Source organism: Rhinolophus sinicus, chromosome 18 (genome assembly GCF_057876585.1).
Source record: "Rhinolophus sinicus isolate RSI-liver-muscle chromosome 18, RSI-T2T, whole genome shotgun sequence".
Lineage (NCBI taxonomy): Eukaryota > Metazoa > Chordata > Mammalia > Chiroptera > Rhinolophidae > Rhinolophus > Rhinolophus sinicus.
The window spans coordinates 30896984-30921676 of record NC_142518.1 but is presented as its reverse complement, the minus strand read 5'-3'; the positions used below and the strand labels follow the sequence as shown (position 1 = coordinate 30921676).

The 24693-nt window shown below is 47.3% G+C and overlaps 1 long non-coding RNA gene across 8 annotated transcripts in view; it reads left to right on the top strand.

Annotated features, from left to right (window-relative positions):
- The window catches only part of LOC141569749 (uncharacterized), a 77393-nt gene extending 53209 nt beyond the window's left edge, over window positions 1–24184 (top strand). For 2 of the 8 annotated variants that reach the window (XR_012493539.2, XR_012493542.2), the window contains 5 exons: window positions 14714–14877; window positions 15149–15354; window positions 15821–20805; window positions 21790–21971; window positions 22195–24177. This is a non-coding gene — a long non-coding RNA (uncharacterized LOC141569749). Of the gene's footprint in view, window positions 1–743; window positions 2330–14713; window positions 14878–15148; window positions 15360–15820; window positions 20806–21789; window positions 21972–22194 lie in introns of those variants that run through there. The other 6 variants (XR_012493543.2, XR_016019989.1, XR_016019988.1 and 3 more) reach the window with 6 other exon arrangements.
- Window positions 24185–24693: the final 509 nt, after the last annotated feature.

Below are 24693 nucleotides of genomic sequence, written 5' to 3'. Positions count from 1 at the left end.
ATACCACTATATTCTCGCTGGCGACTGGGTTGGAGACACAGGAAGCAGGAGCCACACGATCCGCAACCTGCCGTCCACTTCTCTGCCAACCAACCAACCAACCAACCAACCAACCCCCACGTAGCCACGGCAGTTATATTAGTGGCTAATGGCTAACTGGTTACAGCTGATGGCCAACTAGTCACAGCAGATGGCCATCTACTACCCGAGCCAGCACCTTTCCACGTGAGGCCGAGAGCCTGGAAACTGCTCCCTGGGACGCTGTCCCCACAGAAGGTGAAAAAAAAAAGTAGTAAATAAATGTGAAGGCATCTGCCTGTGTCAAATTCATGACAGAGACAAAATGGTATGCAGGTGGCAGTGTTCAGGAGTGTATTTGACATTCATTCCCCGAGCTCCCCAGATCCAGTGTGGAACACACACACTTCCAGCTGACATTACAGCTGAGGGCCTATAACATAATCGGAGCTTATCAGCCCTGGGTTGGTTGATTCAAAATCATTTCCTGTGGTCAAAAGTTGGGGGCTTATTTTTAATATGACAATAATAAACTTCCATTTATAAGCCACTTTATAACTTTCCAAGCGCTTTCACATACATTAACTGATTAGATTTTCACATTAATTCTGCAGGCAGGAAATGAGTTATTGTTTTCATTAACTGTGGCAGCTAAAGCTCAGAGAGGTAAAGGGACATACCCTTGGTCACACAGTTAATTGGAGGCAGGACCAATGTTAGAACTGAGATGTATTAGTTTTCTAGGGCTTTGTAATAGATCACAAATTTAGCCACTTAAAACAACAGCCACTTATTGCTCATAATTCTACAGGTCAGAAATTGGGGCTTTCCCCCCAATACTATGTATAATTTACGTGCAGGGAAGAGCACAGATCTTAAGTAGATAGCTCGATTCCTTTTTCTCTGTATATATACCTATGTGACCAATACTGAAATCAAGGTATGGAACACATTTCTATCACCCCCAGAGAGCTTTCTTGTGTCCCTTTCCAGTCAACACAACTCCCTTTGCCTCCCAGAGGTAACTGCTATTGTGACTTTTACTACCGTAGATTAAGTTTTGCCTGTTTTTAAGCTTCATATAAATGAAAGGGTGTAGTACTTACTTTTATATGTCTGGCTTCTTTCACTTAGCAGAATGTCTGTGTGATTAATCCATGTGGTTTTGTGTATCCATGCTTTGTTCTTTTTGTAGTGTTTTAATTTTTTTATTGAGGTATAATTGACATGTAACATTATATTAGTTTCAGGTGCACAACATAATGATTTCGTATTTGTATATATTGCGAAAGGATCACTACATTAAGTCTAGCTAACATGTCACCATACACAGTTACAAAAATTTTTTTCTTGTGATGAGAATTTAAGATCTACTCTTCTGCTTTATTCTTTTGTATCCCATTATATGACTATCCATTCCATTGTGGACGGACATTTGGGTTGTTTAAAATCTGTGCTCTTGTTTGTTTGTGTTTTTTTTTAGGAGGGCACCACTTACAGTGTGGCCCATGCTGGGATCGAACCAGCACCCTTGGTGTTATTAGCACCACGCTCTAACCCACTCAGCTAATGGGCCACCCCTGAAGCCTGTGCTCTTAACCACTACTCTATGTATGAGATCAGTGTCAACTTCTTGCTAATTCCCTTTGTGTGGATAACACTTACCAAGGCTGGTAGGATTGCTGGAATGGATTCATCATCAGGGAGCAGGTGAAGGCCTTGGGGTGTGTGGGGACAGAGTCCCAGAGAGCAGTTTCCAGGCTCTCAGCCTCATGTGGAAAGGTGCTAGCTCGGGTAGTAGATGGCCATCAGCTGTAACCAGTTAGCCATTGGCTACTAATATAACTGCCGGGGCTAGGCTGGGGGGTTGGTTGGTTGGCAGAGAAGCGGATAGCGGATTGCGGCTACCAAGTGGGGTTGGCAAGCACAGATGGCAGGTTGCGGATCGTGTGGGTCCTACTTCCTGTGTCTCGCCCGGCCGCTAGCGAGACTGGGGTTCAGGGAGACCCTCTGTTGGGGTACTGGCGGGTGTTTGCTTTTGTGTCTCGACCTGCCGCCATCGAGAATATAGTGGTATGACTCCCCTATCTATGGCTCCATTGTTGTTCCTTTTTGGCCTCATCGTATCCTATGTTCTTGTGCAGGGAGCGGGAGCTGAGACCCTGCATGACAGGGTTTCTCAGGGAGTGGGCCCTGGACCATGCTGGTGAGGGCAAGAGGTAAACCACCTTTGCCTACCAGAGACTGAACAGCCCAGCTCCATCTGAATGCTGGCTCACCCTTCAAGGACAGCAACAGTTTTCCCCCTGAGGTAAATTGTTTTGCAATCTCCATGGAGATCCGAAAGCCCCCACAGTTTCCCGAGAAGTCTCTGAGCTTCCACTGATCAAGTAGTCAGGGTTAGGAAGGGTTGTCTGGCCTCAAAAGCCATTTGTAAAGCTAACAAACAAATCACAAGGCAAATTGAGTTCAGTCTGTTTCTGGGTGAACCCAGCAACATTTTCATTGTGAGCTTAAGGGTGGGATTGCTAAGGCATAGGCCGGTAGGGTCATCTGCACAAAGCCTGGGCAAGTTTTATGGGCCCTTGGTGGACTTGCACGCCTGCTACAGTGAACATGCACAACAAAGAGGCCCTTTAAAGAAGAGAGGTTTTATGGTCTTCAACAGCAAGCTAGGGCTTGTTCTCTCCGGCTTTGGGAAGGAGGCAAGGGAGAGGGTGATTTACAGCAGCTGGGACACCTCCCCTCCTGTGAACTTCTTTGGGTTAAAACATGCATTTGGTGGTCGCCAGAAGCTTGCAGGCTGGTCTACACTGAGCAGCTGGGGGTGACAGCTTACAGCTGTGAAGATGATTAAAAGCTTGGAAAGCAGGACTGATGGGCCCTCTTCAGAAGAACCTGGATTATTCAGCCTGGAGAAGTAAAGATTAATACCCATGCTTAAATATATAGGTGGTTCTCACACTGCAGTTGGTGGTCAGCTAGTCTCCATTTCTCAGAAAATGAAATCATAACATGATGAAGTGGTTTTAAATTCCAACACGAGGGACCAAGGGTTGAGAACAAAACACCAAGGTGTGGCAATGAGAGTTGAATGTTACACTGAGTTACCATGGAGGCGGCTGGAACCTTTTCTGCATAGCTGTGCAAACAGACTGGAAGCGCCCAAAAGTCAAGAAGAGACGGGATGGCTTCTAAGGTCACCTTATTTCTGCACTGTTGTCTTAATGCGGGTTCCCCAAGACACAGACCCTGAGACAAGGATGTGGATACAAGTAGTTCACTTGGGAGGATGTCCCAAGAAGCGTGGCGATGGACTGTGGAAGTGAGCCAGGGAAAGGAGGAAGGGCAGTCAAGGGTCAACTAAACAGCAGGCGACCTCTGTGGGCAACTGGGGCACAATGGCACTGGGGACTCTCTGGGAGATGATGTGGAGTAGAATGTTCTCCCAAATGATCAAGGAAGCTGGGGTACTTAGCCATCCACTCCCACCTCTTGTTGGTAAAGGCTCATTTCTATTCCAAAGAGTCCTATGGCCATTTGTGTGGGTAACAGAGCTTTAGAAAAATGAGACTATGCAGACTTTTCAAGGATTGTTGGTACAGACATGGCTACCAGGGACACAATCCTAAACCATGGGACCCCTTATTAAAATGGGAAGCACGTGGGGGCCAGGTAATAAATGGTGGTGATTCCATTGGGTCCATGAACCTACCAAGTGGTCATTTCTCTGGTCCCTGAATGTCTATTGGAATGGACACACTTAGTGATGAGCAGAACCCCCATCCATACTGGTTCCTTGGCCTATTGAGTAAGGGCTACCGTCGTAGAGAAGATTAGGCGGAAGCCTTTGTAATACCTTCCTTACACACCAAGCCAAGAGAGTGAATCTTAAGCAGTATCACACCCTAGGGAGTTGGCAGATATTAGGGCCTCCCTCAATGATGTAAAAAATGCAGAGTTGGTAGTCCCCAACACATACCCATTTAATTCACCAGTCTGGCCTCTAAAAGAACTGGATGGATCATGGTGAATGAAAGTAGATCACTTAGTCAAGCAAAAGCCTCAATTATAGCTGCTTTGCCCAATGTGGTATCTTTGCTTCTGGCACATGGCATGTGGCCATGGATCTGGCAAATACTTTTCTTTTCCATCTCTAGTAGCTTGCATTTTTGTGGGCTGGACAATGGTAGACATGGATGGTCTTGCTCCAGGGCTATGTTAACTTTCCCACCCCCTCTCATAATCGGAAAGCCTCTGGACCATCTGGACATTCTGCAAAACATCACATGGATGCACCATGTTGATGGCGTCATGTTAATCGGACCAGATGAGCAAGAAGTGTTGGAGGTCTTGACAAGACATATGCATGTCAGGGAGTGGGAGATAAACCCTATGAAAATTAGGACCCAACCACATCAATGAAGGTTTGAGAGACCCAGTGGGCTGGGACATGCTGGGACATCCCCTACTAAGTAAAAAAACAACTTATTGCATTTCATCCTACCACTGAAAAAGGAGCACCGTCTTTGGTAAGCCTCCTCAGGGTCTTGGAGTAGCATGCTCTACACTTGGGGATACCCGTTAACTGGGTGATACAGAAGGCCACCAGCTTTGAGTGGGGCCCAAACCAGGAGAGAACTCTGCAGGAAGTCCAGGTTGTAGTGCCAGCAGCCCTGTGGCTTGGGCTGTATGGCCTAATACTTGAGATAAGTGTAGTGGAAAAAGATACTGGATGGAGTTTATAGCAAGCCCCAATGTGAATAGAAGAATCACAATGTAGCTGCCTGGATCTAGCTTCTGGAGCAAGGCCATGCATGCTATTCAGAAAGCAGCTCTCTGCATGGAGCATCTAAATATGGGGTATCAAGTGACCATGTGACCATAACTGCCCATCATGAGCTGGAACTGTAAGACCTACCAAATCATAAGTTTGGGTAGGCTCAGCAGCAATCCATTGTATGATGAAAATGGTACTTCTGGATTGGGTAAAAGTAGGACCAGAGAGCACAAGTAAGCTATACAAACAGGTGGCCTAGATGCCCATGTCATCCACCACTGTTGCAACAGCATCTTTCCTTCATCTGATCTCAAATAGTGACATTTTGGGGGGCCCCTCATGACCCCCTCATGATGAATAAGGGGAAAGGCTGAGCTTGAATCACAGATGGGTAAACTTGGTACGTTGGTGCAAGCCAAAAATGGATTGCTGCCACACTGCAGCCTCAATCGGAGATGACCCTGAAAGACAGAGTTGAGGAGAAATGCTCTCTATGGGTGGATATCTAGATGATGTACATGATAATTTACCTTGTGCAGAAAGAGAATGGTCTGAAGTAATAAAATATATAAACTCAAAGGCAGTGGCAAATGGCTAGGCTGTTTGGTCAGGGAACAGGAAGGAGAAAGATTAGAAGATCAGGGACAAACATCTGGGGAAGAGGCATATGGAGGGACCTATGGGAGTATGCACAAAGTATGAAGATCTTTGTGTCACACATAAATATCCACCAGAGAGCAGCTAGTACAGAAGAGGCACTAAACAACCATGTAGACAAAATGACTCTGCCAGCTGACATCAGCTATCCTCTGTCATTGGCCACCCCAAAGCACGATGGTATAATAGGTATGTGAAGGAAGTAGTCACAGCAACAGTGATGGAGGTTACTCATGAGCCTAACCACATGGGCTCCCCCTCATTAAGGCTGATCTAGCTACTGGCACTGTTGAATGTCCATTCTGTCATTAACAGACCAATGCTAAACTTCCAGTATGGCACCATTCCTCAAGGTGACCAGTTGTCCACTTGGTAGCAAGTTGATTTCCACCCTGGAAAGGGCAATGATTCATCTTGACTGGGATGAATACATATTTATGGTATGGGTTTACCTTTCCTGTCCGCTGGGCCTCCGCTAGCACCACTCCCTCAGGGCTTACAGAGCACTAGATTCACTAACATGTGATCTCACATAACATCTCAGACACAAGGATCCACTTTATAGCAAATGAGACATGACAGTGGGCATATGACCACAGGATGCTCTGGTTCTGTCACATACTGCACCATTCAGGAGCTGTTGGCATGATAAAGTGGAGAAATGGCCTGTTAATGGTGCCACTGACACACCAACTTGGAGATAATATCCTGTAAGGATGGGATGCCATCTTCCAGGATATTGTACATACTGTAAACCAACGATGTTCATATGGTGCTATTGCCCCAATAGTAGGATATGTGGATCCAGGAACAAAGAGGTAGAAATAGGAGTGGCCCAATTAATATCAATCCCATTGCTCCACTTGGGGAATTTGTGCTTCTGGCCGCCGTAATGTGGATCTACAAGTATTTGTTCTCAGAGGACGACTGCTAACATTAGGGGATACAGTAGGTTTTTCACTATACTTTAAGATTCAGTATCCCCCACCCCAGTCTCTTTGGGCTCCCTGTGCCAAATGACCAGAAGGCAAAGAAAGGAGTCACCATCCTGGCAGTGGTAATGGACCTCTGATCATTAGGAGGAGCTAGAGCTGCTGCTACACAACTGGGACAATGAGGAATCTGGTTCCCAAATGATTCTCTTAATGCCCAGTGTTAATGGTAAGTGGATAAGTACAGCAGTCACAGCCTAAGAAGGCCATGGCAACCCTGGGTTCAGAACTTTCAGGGATAAGTGTCTTTATCACCTCACCAGGAAAGGCAACTAGATAACAGGGGTGCTAATAGAGGGGAATCTAAGAAAGGTAGTGGAGGAGGAATCTCTATTATGGCTTCAAAATCCACTGCAGCAGTGACAGGGGCTATAACTAACCCGTGTCTTTGAAGTTTCCCAGAAAACAAGACTCCAAAATCCTGAACAAGCTCTTCTCAAGTGGAATAAACTTGTTACAAGAAGGAAGTGAATGAAGTGGTGCAAGGGGTGGACTGTAGTAGACACTGTCATGTGTTACCCAGATCCCTCTTCAGGGCCAACCTACACAGCTCCCAGCTGCTGATGGCTCACACCTGTGTCTCTTCCCCCCCCCCCACTCTCCCCTCCCCCCCAACTCCGAGTCAAGCCTTTGTTCTCAGTCTAGTTGTGGAGGACACAACTCACTGGCCCATGTTGGTATTATGAGCGTTGTGCTCTACCATGTTTCCCTGAAAATAAGATCGGGTCTTATATTAAGGTTTGCTCCAAAAGATGCATTAGGGCTTATGTTCAGGGTATGTCATCCTGAAAAATCATGCTAGGGCTTATTTTCCGGTTAGGTCTTATTTGGGGGGAAACAACGGTACTAAAATATAAAGCTTTTTCCTTTAAAAATGTTTTAGTACTTGTAAAACACAGTAGGGGTATAGTGATACATGAATAACAACAGAAATTTACAAATTGCAAAACAATTATTTTTGGTGTTATTATTTTATGTAATACAATAAATAATACTTTATTAATGTGATGTCTTGATCACATTTTTCTGGTTCACTTATCTACAAATTCATTTATTAGGTCATCAAATTTATCCTTTTAGCAATTTAATTTTCAATCAATATAAATTGAAAGAGACATCAGTCGCTCTTGGCAAATGCAAGATTGCAGGTAACTTTGATAATGTTTAATTTTGAAAAGGCTCTTTCTCAGGATGCAACTGTTACTAGAGCTATTAAGAGTATTTTTTAATTTTATTTTATTGGGGAATATTGGGGAACAGTGCCCATCAGCTCTTCTCCAGGGCCCATCAGCTCCAAGTCATTGTCCTTCAATCTAGTTGTGGAGGGCGCAGCTCAGCTCCAAGTCCAATTGCCGTTTTCAGTCTTTAGTTGCAGGGGGCGCAGCCTACCAGCCCATGCAGGAATTGAATAGGCAGCCTTGTTGTTGAGAGCTCGCGCTCTAACCAACTGAACTGAGCCGTCCGGCCACCCTTAAGAGTATTTTTATAGGCTGTGACAACCTTGGGATAAATTTCTAATAGATTATTTTAAAATATATTGTGTTTTGAAATTGAAATTTTTTAGTATATCTGGAGCTAATGATTCTCACGAAACAATTTAAAAAAAAAAATTTAACTGTACAAATCAGTTTCATGTAAGTCTGAATTTAATTTTAAATGTAAATTTATACAATGGCATTTAAATATTTTCTCTGACATTTCCTATAACTTGTGGAGGTCATAGAAGAAATTGAAAGTGGCTTCATGATTTATATGTAATCAAAATGCCCACTTATGCATTCTATTACTGTACCTTCAATTACAAGGAAAAATCAATTTTAAAAATTGTCTTCTTTGTTAATAATTGGTTCATCTGAAGCTTCCGATGAAAATAGTGTTCTTTTCAGTTGAATTTGACGATCTTTAAATTTAATTTCTATTTCTAAGCCTGTGGATATTTGTCATGCAATGTTGTTGTAGTTTTCAAAACCCAAGATTCTAAACTCTGAAAAGCTCTACCAACTCCCTGATATGCTTTGCTGCAACATCCATGTGTACGCTTTGATTTTTAAAAATAATTTCCTGACAAAAGTATACTGTCTGAGCTCCAGCAGTTTTTGTCCAGGCGTTCAGGCTGGAGAGTTAATATTTGTGCAGATGTCACAGGGATGGGGTCCAGGCACTGATGGGTAAGCTGGCCTCCCACTGCAGGTCCCAGTGCTAACCCCATGTGGAGCCACTCCTCTCTCCTGCGCCTCAGCTGCTACTTCTGCTGCCATGACCACTGCCAATCTGGGCCTTGGGGCTCTGCGGTGCCCTGACTGCCCCAGGCATGCATGTGCGCCCTAGGTTGCCAGGGAATGCTTTGGTTGTGCTGTGTGCAGAGCCCAAGCTGCCACCCAGTGTATCTGCTGCTCAGTTGCAAGCTCCATTGTCCTACCAGATGTTACTTACGAAACTCAGGTTCAAATGTAAAATTATGAAGAATTTGCAGACAGAGACAGCAAAGCATTAAACCAAGCATGGGGCCCTTCGGAGAGCGGACCCTGTGCTTTTGTGACACTGTCCCCGGGCTTCAAGCTGTACTTTTAGACTAACTCACTGGTCAGCTGGTGTAAAACTCCGTCTTGATTTGAGTTCCCCTCAAAAAAGAGGGATCCTGAGGCAAGGATGTAGGCTCAAGTTGTTATTTGAGTGTGGGGAAGTGAGAAAGGGAAATGGGAAAAGCCCATTCAGATCTGTTAATAGGCGCCTGGGGTGCAATGCTGCCTGGGGCCCTCGGAAGGACTGTGTAGAAGATACCGGAAACATCCTCCTACTGAGAGGCCAGGAAGTTGGGGGTATTTATCCTTCACTTCCCATTCCTCACTGGTTGAGGGTCACTCCTAACTCCTGAGGCATTAACACAACCTGCTTCCCAGTCCCCAACCCACACCAAGCATGCCTCCCTGGGCTGGGGGATGCCTTCTGGAAGAAAGACACAGGAAGCCGTAGAATAACTTGTCTCCATGCAGATGACCTCCTGGGCAGAGCTCCGGGAGATGGGTGCAGCCAAACAGGCCCAGACCTTTCCTCTCAACCCTCCCACCCCTGCCCTCTAGCGCACATGAACCACATGGGCCTTTTCATTTATCCTTAATTCTGTAATTAGTGCTTAATTTCCTCCTCACATTAGTATTGCAAGTGTCTCCAACAACTTTATTCTCTTGCTTTATTTATACTAGTGAAAAGGCACTTAGAAGCAAAGGATGCCCACCTCTATATATCTCTCTTCCTGTTTATTTCTGTGTTTACGGGGTGCCTATCACCATGGTATCTGGTCATTAAGACAGCCCCAGTAGATCAAATTCATTACCTAAGAGAGGAGGAAAAACACTCCCCTCCTCAGCTCCGTGCAGAAGGCATGCGGTAGCGCACCCAGGGCTCGGGCTCAGGGAGACCCGCCAACCTGGCGGAGCCTCTTGTTTTCCAACTCAAGGAGAGGAACATTTTTGGCAAAGAAGTGAATCCCCTCCTAGAGCTAGGCATGGAGAGCTTGCAAACTAATTTGGAAGATCTATCAGAGGGTGGGAGTCAATATGTTGGGCATTTAAAATTTGAAATGATTTCAATTTCATTGCTCTCCAAATATCAAATTGAGCCTATTTTTCACAAACGCAGCTTCGAGCTCTGAGCAGCTTCCACTGGAAGATTCTGGATGTTAACTCCTTCTTTCTCATCCTGGAGTTACAGAGGGTGCCAGGCTCAAACAGCAAGGAGCAGCTCTTTGTGCCCAGGCCTGTGTGGCTGCTTGAAGGCTCCAGCTCCCCAGGGCAACCTGGGCACGACGTGGAGACCTCCATCCCGCGCTGTTGGTCACAGCCTCCGTCCTCCTGCCCTGCCCTCCCTTCCAGCCTCTACCTTCTGCCCTTAGGACTCCCTCTGAGTTTATGGCCTTGTAATAGAGCAGGAAGAGAGTTCAGCGTTGTTGTCACCCCCCGACTCCCCACAAACACACACACAGAGCAGAGCCAAACACTGAACACCGAGTTTTTCAGTGGAGAAATTAGGGTTGCTTCATCTTCCAAGTGCTAAGCAAGGAGAACTGGAAGCTGTAGCGCTTAAAGTCTGAACTTTAAGGCTTCCAATCAGTTTTAAGGGGTTAGGGGGAATAGGTATGTGGAAGTGCTGGCGGGGCGAGTTTTAATTGGAGGACCTTGGAACTTGGCCATTTATGGTAAGGGGCTTCAGCACCAGATCTTCCTGGACAACGGACCCCACACCTGAAATGGTTTGGGTGTTCAAGTTCCAGTCATGTCGAGATCCTTTGGTTCCATGGGGAGGGGCGAGTTTTTGCTCCTGGGTGCAACTGGAGAATAGGGGTGGCACATGCTCAGTACTATCTCTGTAAAATAACTCAAGGATTGTATTAATTACCAATCTGCTTTAAGGGAGCGGAATCAGTTTTAAGCTTGTCAGTGTGACTTCTGTGCTGTTTCAGCCCGGCCTTCCCCTTCAGACAATAGTGACCACCATGACTCTCCTTCACTACAGTTACTGTGTTTCCCCGAAAATAAGATCTAGCCAGACAATTAGCTCTAATATGTAAAATAAGACCGGGTCTTATATTAGTTTTTGACTCCAAAAGACGCATTTGAGCTGATTGTCCGGCTAGGTCTTATTTTCTGGGAAACACAGTAGGGCTTTGTCTCATGGTCTATATGGGCTGTTCAGACCAAACATCTTGTCAACCCAGGATTCTCAGGGTCCCCACTGTGGGCATTTCTCCCCAGGGAGCTCATGCAGGCCCAGATAGGAGAATCCAAATAATATCATGGGTGAGGAAATACAGGTAATGTATTTCCGTTTTAAATGACATAATATTAATGATATGTTAATAATGACATGTTAATGTTGGTCCATCAAAATAATTTTCACCCCACCCTTCTGAGTTCCTCTGGCTGGTCTAATAATCAAATCGACATGAGACAGATTAGCAAGAGAAAAACTAAAGTTTAATAACATTTATACCTCTTGTACACATGGGAGAGACCCAGGAACACTGAGTAACTCACCAAAATGGTGGAAGCCATCACCTTAAATACCACCTTCAGCTAAAGTCACTTATGGGAGGTGACCAGGAAAAGCGCAGTAAACAAGGGTCAGGTTGTTATGCAGATTTAGTCCCTGCCTTCTCCATTGTTGGTGAAGGCAGGCCTGGTACAGGGAGGGAAACACTCTTACAGATGGAGATTTCCTTACAAATCTAAATGTCCTTTTACAAAGCGTAACTACTACCCGGTTTTCAGAGCTTCTCCCAGGTCTGCTGTTTCTTAAAATTTACCCGTCTAAAATCATATCTAAAGGAGGCATATTTTGGGGTGGCAAACTCTGCTCCCCTTTAATTTCATCATATTTTCACCTCAGCAAATATACATATAAACATATTTATTTAAACAAAATTAGGGTATGCCATATGAGCTAATTCAGAAACTGCTTTATTCACTTAAAAATGGATTGTGAGTATTTTCCTAAATAAAAATAAATCTACATTGAGTTTTTTAATGGCTTCCCAGTGTTCTGTTGTATGAAAACATTTTCGCTTATTAAGTGTACCTCCTGTGGTTCACTTAGGTCTTTTGCAAGTTTTCACTATTATAAACTACACTGTGATGAGCTCACCTGTGTCAGGTAATCAACTGTGAGGACTTTTGACAATTGCTGCGTCAATCTGAAAGCTTTTGAACCATGGCTGAATTGCCCTCCGGAAAGCTCATGTGTATTTACCCTCCCACCAGGGGGAAGGGAAGAGATCACGGGCAGCAGGCACACCTCCAGTCTCCTTTCTGTCCTCCAGTCACTGTCTCCCCCTTCTTGAAGACCTCCATGGCTGGCCCCTGCAAGCCAGACCAGCCCCATGCAAAATGGAGGTGGCTGCCTGGGGTGCTGTCCTCCTCCTGGCCTGCAGACCTGCTGCTGTCCTGTCTGGGCCACTGGCTTGTGAAGGGTTCCTGCTGCCATGGTGGAGCATGGCCAGGGCTTTGGGCATGCAAGGCCAGGATTGGGGATGGGCTCGGTGTAACAGAGTGAAATGCTCAGCCTCCCTGACTCCATCTTGTTCAAGCCTGGTTTGTTCCCATGGCCTACAGGCTAATAGCTTCTGCTTAGTCGTGTGTATTGACATGCTAATCATTAGAGGAATTCTGCTTGTGGCTTGAGGAGAGAAGGGAAGTATGTATTGTTTATCAAAGATTTGCAGGAAGCTCATGGCCAGACTCACATCAACTAGCACAATCTCCCTCAGACCCCTGCTGGCGCCCGATGTCTGCGGTGGTCAGTCACCTCTTGCCCTCCCATTTCCCCTTCCCTTGACATAAAAGAAGCCTGAACTCTGTACTTTGGTAAGATGTATTTGAGGAACCACTAGGATGCCCATCTTCTCTGTTGGCTCCTTCATGATCAATAAAACTTTCTTCACTCCAAACTCTGACATTTCAGTTTTGGCCTTTTGAAGCATTGGGCACACAGACTTGTGGACTGGTAACAAGGGGATTTCCTCTGTAACCAGACACAGGGAGGTCTCCTAGACAACTCCTTACTGGGACTCTGCAAATTCTTTCCCACCACTGCCTCTGTTTCTGTCATTCTCCCTCAGATCCCCCTGCTAACATTCCCGCATGTTCCTGGTGCTAATGCCACTTCCCTGATTCCAGACAGGAGGGGTCCCTCTGGCCTAGGGCTTGGAACCCCTTTTCACATTGGTGAGGTTGTCTTATTCCTGCTTCTAGGCTGATCTAGCTCCTAAGATGACAACCACATTTCATTTACCAAAGGCAAACATCACTCTGTAACCTATAGTTTCCAAGCCCAGCTCTGCAAGGGGCCAGCCACATTGCAGACTCACTGGGTAGGGAGGAGGTGGGCATCTGACCCAGAGAAGGAAGGAGGAGAAAGAAAGAACAGTTCTAAAATCCATCTGGAGCCTTCTATGCACCCCCCACACCACACACAGGGCTTATCAACCAGCCGAGGCAGACTTTCAAGGGCTCTAGGGAGTCCAGCCTTTGCAGTGAGCATGGCTGCTCTGATATTGTGATTTATAATAAGAAAAATATATTTGGTCTTTGACCCTGTTTCTGGCACAGAGTTTCTACAACCCTGGGAATTTCCTGATAGGGTGATAAAGGTATCTTGTGTTATATGAGGTGACTTTTGGAAAGCCCTTAGGTAAGCTAACCACAGGGATGGGGGCTGGTTGCCAGGATAACCAATCATACCATTAAAGCGTTGGAACTTTCAGGCCCAACTTCTGGGGAGGGGAGAAAGGCTGGAGGTTGAATCGATCCCCAAGGGCCAATGATTTGATCAATCATGCCTATGTAATGAAGCGTCTATAAAAACCCAAGGGTTCGGAGAGCTTCCAGGTTGGTAAACACGTGGAGAGTTGGGGAGAGTGGCGCGACTGAAGAGGGCATGGAAGCTCCTCATCCCTTCCGAGCACCTGGCCCTAAGCATCTCTTCCATCTGTCTGTTCTGAGTCATATCCTTTTATAATAAACCGGTTATCTAGTAGGTAAATGTTTCTCTGAGTTCTGTGAACTGCTCTAGCAAATTATCAAACACAAGGAAGGAGAAGGTCGTGGGAACCTTTGATTTATAGCCACTGGTCAGAAATACAGGGCTTGCAACTGGCGTCTCAAGTGGGGAGGGGGGCAGTCTTGTAGAGCCGAGCCCTTAACCTGTGGGATCTGATGCTATCTCTGGGTAGATAGTGTCGAATTGAGTTGTCTTGTAGGACACACAGCTGGCATCTGGAGCATTGATTTTTGGTGATGTAGGGGACCCCCCACACATACACACACACATTGGAACTGGGTTCAGGAACTCAAATTAGCTGGAATTCTGAGTGACTCTGGAACAACAAGGAAGTCTTCTGAGATGCGAGGCCAAGCATCTCCCAGAACACCGGCCCTCAAGGTCTGGGGCGTTGGTGCTATCAGAGTTGCGGCAGTAGTAACTATTACTACTGTTAAGGCGCTATCACAACTATGACAACTGTTACTACTGAGCCTTCGCACCAAGGTGGGTGTGTGTATGGAAGAGCTGTAGTTCTGAGGCTCTAACTGCTGTGGCCAAAGGTGCCAAGGAGCACCTTTGTCCCATTTGGGGCAGTGGCTCAGGAATCCCCTTTCTGCAGACATTGGTGATCTCATTCATGCTTTTAGGCTATGATTTCTTTAAAGACCAGTATTGTATTTTGTGTACCAAAGGCAAGGATTGTGTCTTGTTTGACCTTGTATTCCAACAGGTAGAGCACAGTGACTGGCTAATAGTAACTGTCTGATGAGCTATCAGCATCAATTTGACCGCTGTCCCCTTGCACTGCCTCCTGTGGTACATACAACACAGCCTCAGGAAGTGACTCCATGACTACCCTCAACTGACAACTGAGGAAACTGATGCTTAGAGAGGGTGAGTAACTTGCCCAAGGTCCACAGCAATGAATGGCAGAACCTGCTTATGGCCAATCCCAACACTTGCATTCTTAACCACTGTATGAGTTTCCAATGGCTGCTATAATAAATTACCACAAATTAATGGCTTAAAACAACACAAACTTCTCATCTTATAATTCTGGAGGTCTAAGTCTGAAATTAATCTGATGGGGCTATGATGAAGGTGTTGGCAGAGCTTGGTTCCTTCTGGAGGTTCCAAGGGAGAATCTACTCTTTGCTCCTCCCAGCTTCTGGAGGCTGCTGGTGTTCCTTGGCTCGTGGCTGCATTGCTCCAACCTCTGCTTCCATGGTCACATGACCTCCTACTACTCTGACCTCCTGCCTCTCTTAGAAGGACCCTGGTGATTACATCGGGCTCACTTGAATAAGCCAGAATGATCTCCCCATCTCAAGATCCTTAACTTCATCACATCTGTAAAGTCCCTTTTGCCAGGTAAGGTACGTACCACTTGCAAGTTCTGAGAATTAAGATGCGGATATCTTTGGGGCCCATTATTTGGTCTACTACAGCAACTGTCTGTGCTGTCTCTCTTATAAATGGTGATGGGATGAATTAATGAAGGAATGAGTTGTATGGAACAGTGTGCCCTTCTTTTGGATGCTCCCAAAAGCAGGCAAGGACTTGGGTACAGGTGATTTACTTGGTAGCGATCCCAGGAATCCCCAGTAGGGCGGTGGGGAAGTAAGACAGAGAAGGGCAAAAAGCCAATAAAGGTGTATAAATAACCTGGTTGCTCCTGTGGGACACTGGGGCACAATCGCATTGGGGACCCTCTTAGGAACTGTTTTGAACACATCTGAGAATCATCCCACTGAGGGTAGATGTATAAGTGTCCTAGAGTTGCTATAACAAAGTACCACAAACTGGGTGATTTACAACAGAATGTATTGCCTCTCAGGTCTGGAAGATGGAAGTCTAAAATCCAAGTGTCGGCAGGGTGGCTTCCTTCTGGAGACTTTGAGAGAAAATCCATTCCATGCCTCTCTCAGCTTCTGGTGACTGTTGACAATCCTTTGTGTTCCTTGGATGTAGACACATCATTCGAATCTCTGCCTCCATCTTGTTACCTTTGTGTGTCTTCTCCCTTCTCTTTTAAGGACACTTATCTTTGGATTTAGGATACACTTGGATAATCCCGGGTGACCTCATCTGGAGATCCTTAACTTAATTATGTCTATAAAGACCCTTATTCTAAATCAGGTCCCCTTCATAGGTTCTGGATTGACAAATCTTTTGAGGGCCACCATTCAACCCATGAGAGATGTGAGACGGAAGTATTTCCCCACAGGCTCTCATCCCTCACTGGCTAGGGTTGCCTCCAGCAGTGGCAAACCCTAGCACTGAAACTGGCCCTCTACCAAACAAGCTCCCATGCATCCACAGAAAGCCCCAGGCAGGAAGTCAGAAAAGGATTGGTAGTCACTTTATGTGAGAAGCAGTCAGCAGGCTCAGGAACTGTCCACTGCGGCTGCGGGTGAACCCAGAGGTGGGTCCAAGGAACAAGGCTTGAAGCAACATACAGTGTTGTGTAGAATCTTCCTCAGAGAGATAGATGACAGAGAGCCTTCCTGCGTCCCAATATTTCCTTCCCTTTCTTCCCTCCCCTGACTCCTTAGGTACCCTGGCCTTGCCTCAGCCTTTGGAATAAATGAATCAGCAGGACAAACTCTTGTCTGTCCAGAAAGTCGGAGAAAGATCGAGGCCCGGGGTGTCTCATGCCCCTCCCACACAAGCAGGCCCCGGGGGTTTGGCTTTGCAGTGCAGCCTTTGAGGCTGTACATCTTTCTGAGCAGGCCAAGTGGAAAGAGGGGCGGGTAGGGGCGGGGGTGGGGGAAGAAGTAATTAGTTTGATGAATCTTCTTTTTAAGTTGTTCTCTACATGGGCCTCTCACGGCGTTATAGGCTCAGTGATGCATTCTGTAAGTTTTATGAATCCTTAAACATGGGCCATTTTTCAAAAGAGAGAGGTGAAAGCAATCATTTGTTGGCACGAGCCCTGGGTGTCCCTGGTCTGGAACAAGGACACCTGATGATGGCCCCCCCCGCCCCCCCCAGGCCACAGAGGGCTTTGGAGAGTCAGGATGAAGCTGAAATCTTCTTACTGCCCACCTTGCTGCCAGAAGTGATGTGTATTCAATGTCTGTCCACACATTCAACAAGCCTCTTCGATATGGTTGCCTGGTGCTCAGATCTGAGGCTGGGGATATAAGTGCCACAGGGCCCTGTCCAGTATCAGCCCGCAACCTGCTCTGAGGTGTGGCTCGGGGAAGACTGTACCAGCAGACCCTCCTTGACAAGCTGGAAGGCAATGCCTGCCACACTGCCTGTGGTACATTGCAAAACTGTCCCAAATTCTTCCTTGCCCTTTGGTTGTGTTCTCCCACATTGACCTTGAACTTGGCCATTGACTTGCTTTGGCAACTCACAAACATAAGTAGAGGCTTGAAAAGTGCTTACATGGAGGTGCTGGTCCACTTGCAGATCTTGGAATCTTTGCCCACCAGGTGAACAAGCCCAGGCCACCCTGCTGGAGGATGACAGCCGTGGCCCCGTTAGCCCTTTGCTGTACCCAACAGGCAGTCCCCAGAAGCAGTTTCCTAACTGACCATGGGCCATGGACCAGAACACGAAGCAGTCAATAAAGAAAACACCATTGAGCAGGTCCCCACTGGGAGCACCTGGGGGACAGACAGTAAGGACCTCATGCCTCAGAGTTATACCCCTAAGGGGTTCAGGGGTTGCCTACGTATCCCCCAACTCCCTTCAGTCCTTGACTGAGGACTGCTCCTGGGGGCCATCAACTCGCCATTAGACTAACCCATGCCCTGGAGGCTAGAGAAAACCCACAGTCCCAGAGTCACAGAGACTGGCACATACTAGGTGCTCAGTAAACGCTCCTTCCCACTTGTCCCTCATTCTGCCTGAGGGAGCCTGCTGAGTCCAGCCCAAATAACCTATCATCGCCACGTGAGCTAAGCAGATGGCGGTTGTTCTAAGCCACTAAGTTTTGGGGTACTTTGTTTCACAACCAAAGTTTACTAACACACTGTCTCAGCTTTTGGTGGTCCCCATGAAGAGCCCCAACCTGAGCTCCTGGTGGGGCTACATGGGCTGCTTCTCAGCCTAGAACAGGTCCCACCTTTGACTCTGATGCTCTGCCAGCAAAACTAAGTTCACCTTCCACTCCCATTGGGGGCTTTTTGATGATGGAGACTAACGAATGGAACTCAAAAACCTTTGACCTTCTTATTTCTAATTTGAGGTCAGCCTCCAGATTGTAAGTTCATTTTAATGGATGGGGACACCGCCCTGGGGTTGAGTTTAATGCAAACAATGGAGCACACCCCCTGCCCTGGGAGGCAGCCAGGTATTGGACCAGTGCACAGACTCGTGACTTACCCTTCTGCCGGCCTGATGGACATTTGCCCCAGGGTGGCCCAATTTGACACATCCTAGACCCTCTCTCTACTCTCCACCTGCTGCCAGCCTGAAAAACAGAGTGTTCCCCCACTGCGGCCATCCAATAGGAGGAAACCTAGAACAGTTGGATCTAGAAAAGACAGCTCCTTCCATTCTCATTTATGACGAGACACCAACGTCCAGGGTCCTAAATCAAGTATCCTTAGCCTCCCTTTCTCTCAGTTACCAGGATCTATCTCTTCCTTTGACCTTTGGCCAGCCACAGAACTGCCAGCCCCCAGAATGCCCTTTTCTGGGCTGAACTGAAGACTAATTGGCAATAAGGGCCGCAGGTGCTTTTTGAGCAAGGCTGACCTACCCATTGGATAAGGCGGGTGTGTGCCTGGCACCATTTGCCTGTGCTAAAGCCACCGTCACTGACCATGTCTGCTGGGCAGACATGTTAACTCTGAATGTCCTATGAAGAAGTGTACAGGTGGTTGGCAAGCTCTGGCCTGGAGTCCGCAGCACATCCTAGCCCAGAAGAGGCCTGGCCCTGAGCCTTGTTCTCACCTTTCCCTCTTAAGTGGAGAGCCCCTGACGTGGAGGAGAGGGACCACCACCACCGCTGGGCCACCGGGTCACGTTCCAGGGGAGAAACCCTCACTGTGGACGCCTCCTGAACTGTGAATTTGTGGCAGAAATGACAAGCCAGCGCCAGGTCTCCTGACTAGCTCTTGGGGGTGAGAAGAAGGAGGCATGAACAGAAGGGAGGGTACGGACCTTCACACAGGCAAGGCTGATTCTTGTGGAAGAGGTCACATTCTCAGGGCTGTCCTTTAAGACCCTACCTGCCAGATGGGGTCACAGAACCCAGCAGAAATGAGTTTGTGTGGGTGAATGATTATGTATATGTGTGGGTGTGGATGCCTGTGTGTTTGTGGATGTGTGAAAATGTGTTGCATATGTGTGAATGTGGGTAATTTGTGTGTTGTATGCAGACATATTTGTGTGTGTACATATAAGTTTGCATGTGTCTGTATATACTTGTGTGGGCACATGTGCACTCATCTACACTAAAATCTCTGCTATTGCGAGAAGACTAATCTTGGACCACAATCAGAAATCTCCAGGCCTAGGAACTAGAGGTAAACATTGCAGTGCGGAACCTAGAATCATTTTGTATCTCTATTTCCCCCTCGAGTCACAAGCACGGGCTGCTTCCTTCTGATCACCTCATTTTTGTTCTTCCCCCTTCAGCTGTGCCATGTCACTGTTGTTTAGAGATGGGAGCGCCGAAGTACCGGCATCTCCATCACTATTAAGTATCACCTGTCCCCACCCCATTCCCCAAGTAAGGGGCAGCCAAACTGCCACATCCTGGGGTCACCCATCTCTACCTGCAGAATGAGGGGTGAGCAAGAATGATTGTTTACTAAGCACCTAGTACCTGCCAGACTCTGTGACTCTTGGCTCATGGCCACATGTTTCCTGGGATCTCCTCCCAAATACCCCACTTGCACTCACATGCTTATCGCTGGGGCTCCCTTCGGGAACCCAAATGAAACAAGTGACTTATCTGATGAGCCGGGGCAAAGAATCCAGGCCCAGGGGGCTCAGCCCTTTCTGGGCCCCCTCTGGGAAGCAGCCTGCCCAGGAAAAGCACATCATCTCAGCTCCCTGTGGTCTTCAGCTCTGCCTGTAGCTGAGTGGGTCAGATCGATGCTGGGTCAAGTGTCAGCAAGACAATTGTTGTGACAGATCTTGAGACACAGCCACCAATACAACCTTTTCTGTAATAAAGGACATTTTGAACTCTACCTTTTGGACATCTCTGTCTACTTCTCAATTGGTTGGGAGGAGAAGAAAGGAGTGTTTTTAATTGACCCTCCTGAAACCCCAACATTTATCACTGTATCCCAGAACCGAAAAGTGCCAGGAACATAATAGAGACTCATTCACATTTGTTGAATGGAGAAAAGTGACAGAGGGATTCAAACCCAGGTCTGTCTTCCTCCAAGGTCATGCCACTTTCTCTAGATCCTGTCCTAGAGGGGAAAGCTGGGGAGAGACTGAGGGAGCCCAGGGAGCAGTAGAATGGCCCTTGATGCCTGGCTGTCTTGCCCTTCTGCAAAGAGAATGTTCTCTGTGGGCCACAGCCCAGGGGCGAGGTCAGACAGCTCTGCCCTCTGGAAGCCAGAGCTTGGCCAGGGATGTGCAAATCCCTGCGCGTTCTCCTGCCAGCCTCATCTAATCACAACCCTGTGTGTTTTGACTGAAAAGCTCTACCTGCCTCTCGGGATTGATGAGAAGATTAATGCCTGTTTAGCAAATTACGGCTTCCCCAGCACCTCCTGCTCCTGGGAGAGAAGGAGCCTTGGAAACGGAAAATAAAAACAAACCTCACCGCTCCGTGTCAAGGCTTGGCCACAGCAATGACAGCTGGGCCCAACTCGGCAGAGCGCGGAGGCTTAACAAAGCGAGGTGAGGTCTGGGGCCTGCCAAAGAGAAGGCTGAGGGAATGCCAAGCCCACCCTAGGGCTGTGGGGCATGCAGGGAGAATGCAGAATGGGGCAGGGACTTTCTGGAAAGACAGCCAAGGGCAGCTTGCAGCCAGGGCCTGCCTCCTCTAAAGGCAGAAACGGGAGAGAGGGGAGTCCTATCCACAAACAAGAAGAAACGGTCTGCCCTTCTCTAAGTTATTTCTGCCTTTTCCAAGGCAGGGAGGCTGATTCCATTCCTTTGTTCCCAGCAACTCAGAAGGAGAATCTGGGGGATTATGGCGACTTTTGCTCATTTTGAATTTCTTGAGAAATGGATGTAGATTGTGGCAAGTGACTCCTCAGCTGATCATGTGTGAATAAAGAGCTGAGAGAAAAGGCAGAGAGACAGGTCTAAAGGGAGGGAACCTGCAGCAGGCACAGGTGTCACCCTGCCCAGATGTCTCTAGTACTCCCAGCTTCTGTGTGTGCCCACGAGGTCCAACTGTGAGCTCAGGTGACCTCCATTGGAGGGCTTGCTAGCGGCCTGCATGCAGGCCAGACTCGGCCGGAGATGACATGAGTTTGAAGATAATTATCTCTGCCCCCTTGCCCCCAGGTTAAGAGACTGAGGCAGGCATGGCGCAGGGTAACTTTCTTAATAAAGCTTCCTTCCCATCCCCGTCTCACCTCCTCTACTCCACTGTGTTTCCTCCAAATAAACCTGTTATGCTCAAATTTTGTTATCAGAGTGTACTTTTGAGGGATCCCAAACTAGGTCAGAATGGAAAGGAGGATCTGGGGAAACAAGGAAACGGGGAGTGGAAAACACTCCAGGAAGAGCGTAAACCTGGTGGCTACCACTTACACAGAAGAAAAAAAAAGTGTTATGTTCATGTCCATCAAAGTCTCCTTTAAGAAAAAAAATCGGCAACCTCCTAACTCCACCCTCTCTCTCTTATGAACAATCTCTGTTTTTCCAAAACAGGAACAATGTGCTGACAGAACTTACCCATCTGTGAGTGAAAAGATTTCCTGATGACAGCAGGCCTCCAGGCAGGCCCACCCAACTCCACCCTGCCTGCCCAGCAAAGCTTGGAAAGTGTCTCTGGTTGCCACACACTGCTGACGCCCCTGGGCTGGGCCTGGGACAGGGTGGGCACCCAGCAGGTAGGGGAGACAGGGCTTTCCCTATGGTTCAGGCCCTTCCTCGCTCCCTCCACCCCTCCACCCTCTCACAGATCTGGAATTTTTAGATTCCTTATAAGAGAGGGGCCCTCCCCAATTTGTGGTCTTTGGCCATCTGGAGGACAGATTTTAAGGGGCCACCATCAAGATTGGTTGTGGTTTGTTTGAAGGACTTTTGATTGCTTTACTTTATTTCCTGTCCTAGCCCCATCTGACAACTGTTTCAGCGGTGGCCCAGGGAAGAAATGGAAAACCCAGAGTCCGAAACACTACCTGCTAATTCTGCCAATCAGAGGCCTGTACCCTGTGGCTCTTGATAAGAGGGCACTTTGAGAGAGCTGGTCTGGGCAAGGGGATGAGCAAGGAGAAGCTCGTGGACCCCAGGGAGCACCCAGAAGGGTAACTCAGCCTCATTTCCGGTGTTCCCACAGGCCTCTTCATTCCACCTCCCTACTGCAGCAACAGCACAGAAAGTGAGGAAGTATGAGAGAAGGAGACTGAGAGGGTACTCCCTGGAGGGAGTCCTTTGTGGTGAGGTGAAAATAGCCATGGAGTTGGTGAAGTTGACTCTTGTGCTTGCCAGGGCTGTCCCATTACGCCATCTCATGTAACTCTCACATTAACCCTATGAACAGGGATCTGTTGTCCCCATTTCACCGATGAGGAAACTGAGTCATTCAACCAAAGCCAAGAGATGAAGAAGTCAGGTCTTGAACCCAGGCCTTGCTGGCTTCTGAGCCCATGCCCACGACCCCAGGGATGCTGCAAGTTTCATCTCAGAAGCTCAGCATCCTTATCTGTAAAGGAAGGTGAGCAGGACTCCCCGAAGTCTTCTACTTCCAACTGTGGATGTATGGAGGATGCTGTGGGCTGGCAGATAAGTGACCTGTAGTGGGCCAGACGTGCAGACCCCACGTGGGGGCTGGGCATTATTTCCAGAGACTTCAGGTAGTTTGTTTCTTATGGATCAGCCTATTTTACTTGGGAGTTCAGAGCCCCTCCCAAGTCCACCCCCAATTCCCAGAAGTATCTATATCATCCATCTGTGAGGCCAGTTCTGGGCACATGGCTGTTCCAGTTATCTATTTCTGCGTAATAAACGACCTCATTCCTGAGTGGCTTAAAACAACTATTTTCTTATATTTTGCAATTTCATAGGTCAGGAATTCGGGCAGTGTTTGACTGTACAACTCTTCTGCTCCTCCAGGCATTGAGGGAGGTCTTTCAGTGGTATTCAGCTGGCAGATGGATTGTTCTGGAGGCTTCACTCACATGTCTAGAACCTTGACAGGGATGGCTGGCAGGCAAAGCTCTGAGTGGTCTTTCCAGCATGTAGTCTCAGAGTAGTTGTACTTCTCACGTGATGATCCAGGGCTCTAAAAGTGAGTGTTCCAGAGAACCAGAGGGAAGCTGCATGGCCTTTTATGACCATAATGCCTCAGAGATTACATCGGGTGCTTCATCCATCCTCTAGTTGTTGAAGCAGTCACAAGCCCACCCAGATTCAAGGGGAGAGGCCATAAACCCCACCTTTCATTGGAAGGAGTGTGAAAAAATTAAAGCCATGTTTTGAAAGCGTTACAATGGCCCAGCTGTCCAAGTTTGCCCTCAGCTCTCCATGCCCCCACCCTTTCTTCCATAACTGCTTCTCCCCTGCCCCCAGCCAACGCTTACCTCCTCTCTCAGGAATGATCTGAAACACTCATTCATCATAAGTGTCACGGTCTTCACATGTTACTCCCCTGAGGGGCATTTTCACTTGAAAATTGTGGCCTGAGAATGGCGTGGTATAACCAAAGGAATGCATTGCTAATGGTGGAATTTCAGGCATTTACCACAGGCCAGTAGGGGATATATTTTTCGGTCAGGGGACTATTCCTGCTGCAGGCAGCTGGCTGTTCAGTCTACCCTGAGCCCATAAACACCAAACTGTAGCCACTGGGATTCTAAAAGCATCCTGGACAGCAGCTTTCACAAAGTGGTTCCTCAGCCATTACTGAGAATCGGTACCCAGATGATGCAGAAGGGGAGGAGTTGATGTTTCTGGGCCATGCTGGTGTCCAGGTCAGCTACACAGATTTGGTGCTTTATTTTGGTGCTTTATAGCGTGAGAATGAAGAGAGTAGTGTCTACAGAATTCAAGTCTGTTTGGAAGTTAAAATATTTATGTAGGATTGGCTCCCTCAGAGGATTCTACCTTCTTTTCCTCATTTTTTTATTTCTCAGCACTAACCTATATGTTAGAAACAAAGAACATGTAAAAAAAAAAAAAAAAAAAAAGATTATGGAATAATGACCTGATCTAGAATAATGCTAATTTCAAGCAGGGTGGGGAAAACCCACAAGTCTCTCTGACACACACACACACACACACACACACACACACACACACACACCTCATCAGGACTTTGTCTTACTAGTTTTCATGGTTTGATTTAGCCTGATGTCAGGATAAAGTGGGTATGGCCAGTATATTTTAGCTTTTCAGATAAATTTCAGAAATTTCCACACATGGTCTTTTTAATGTACCCCCTTTTTATTTTTATTTTTTTAAGGAGGGCGCAGCTCACAGTGGCCCATGCAGGGATCGAACCGGCAACCGTGGTGCCATCAGCACCACGCTCCAACCAACTGAGCTAACCGGCCACCCCCATGGACCCCCTTTTTAAACCAGAGCTCTTAGTGCTTAGTTTCAGGGGGAGAG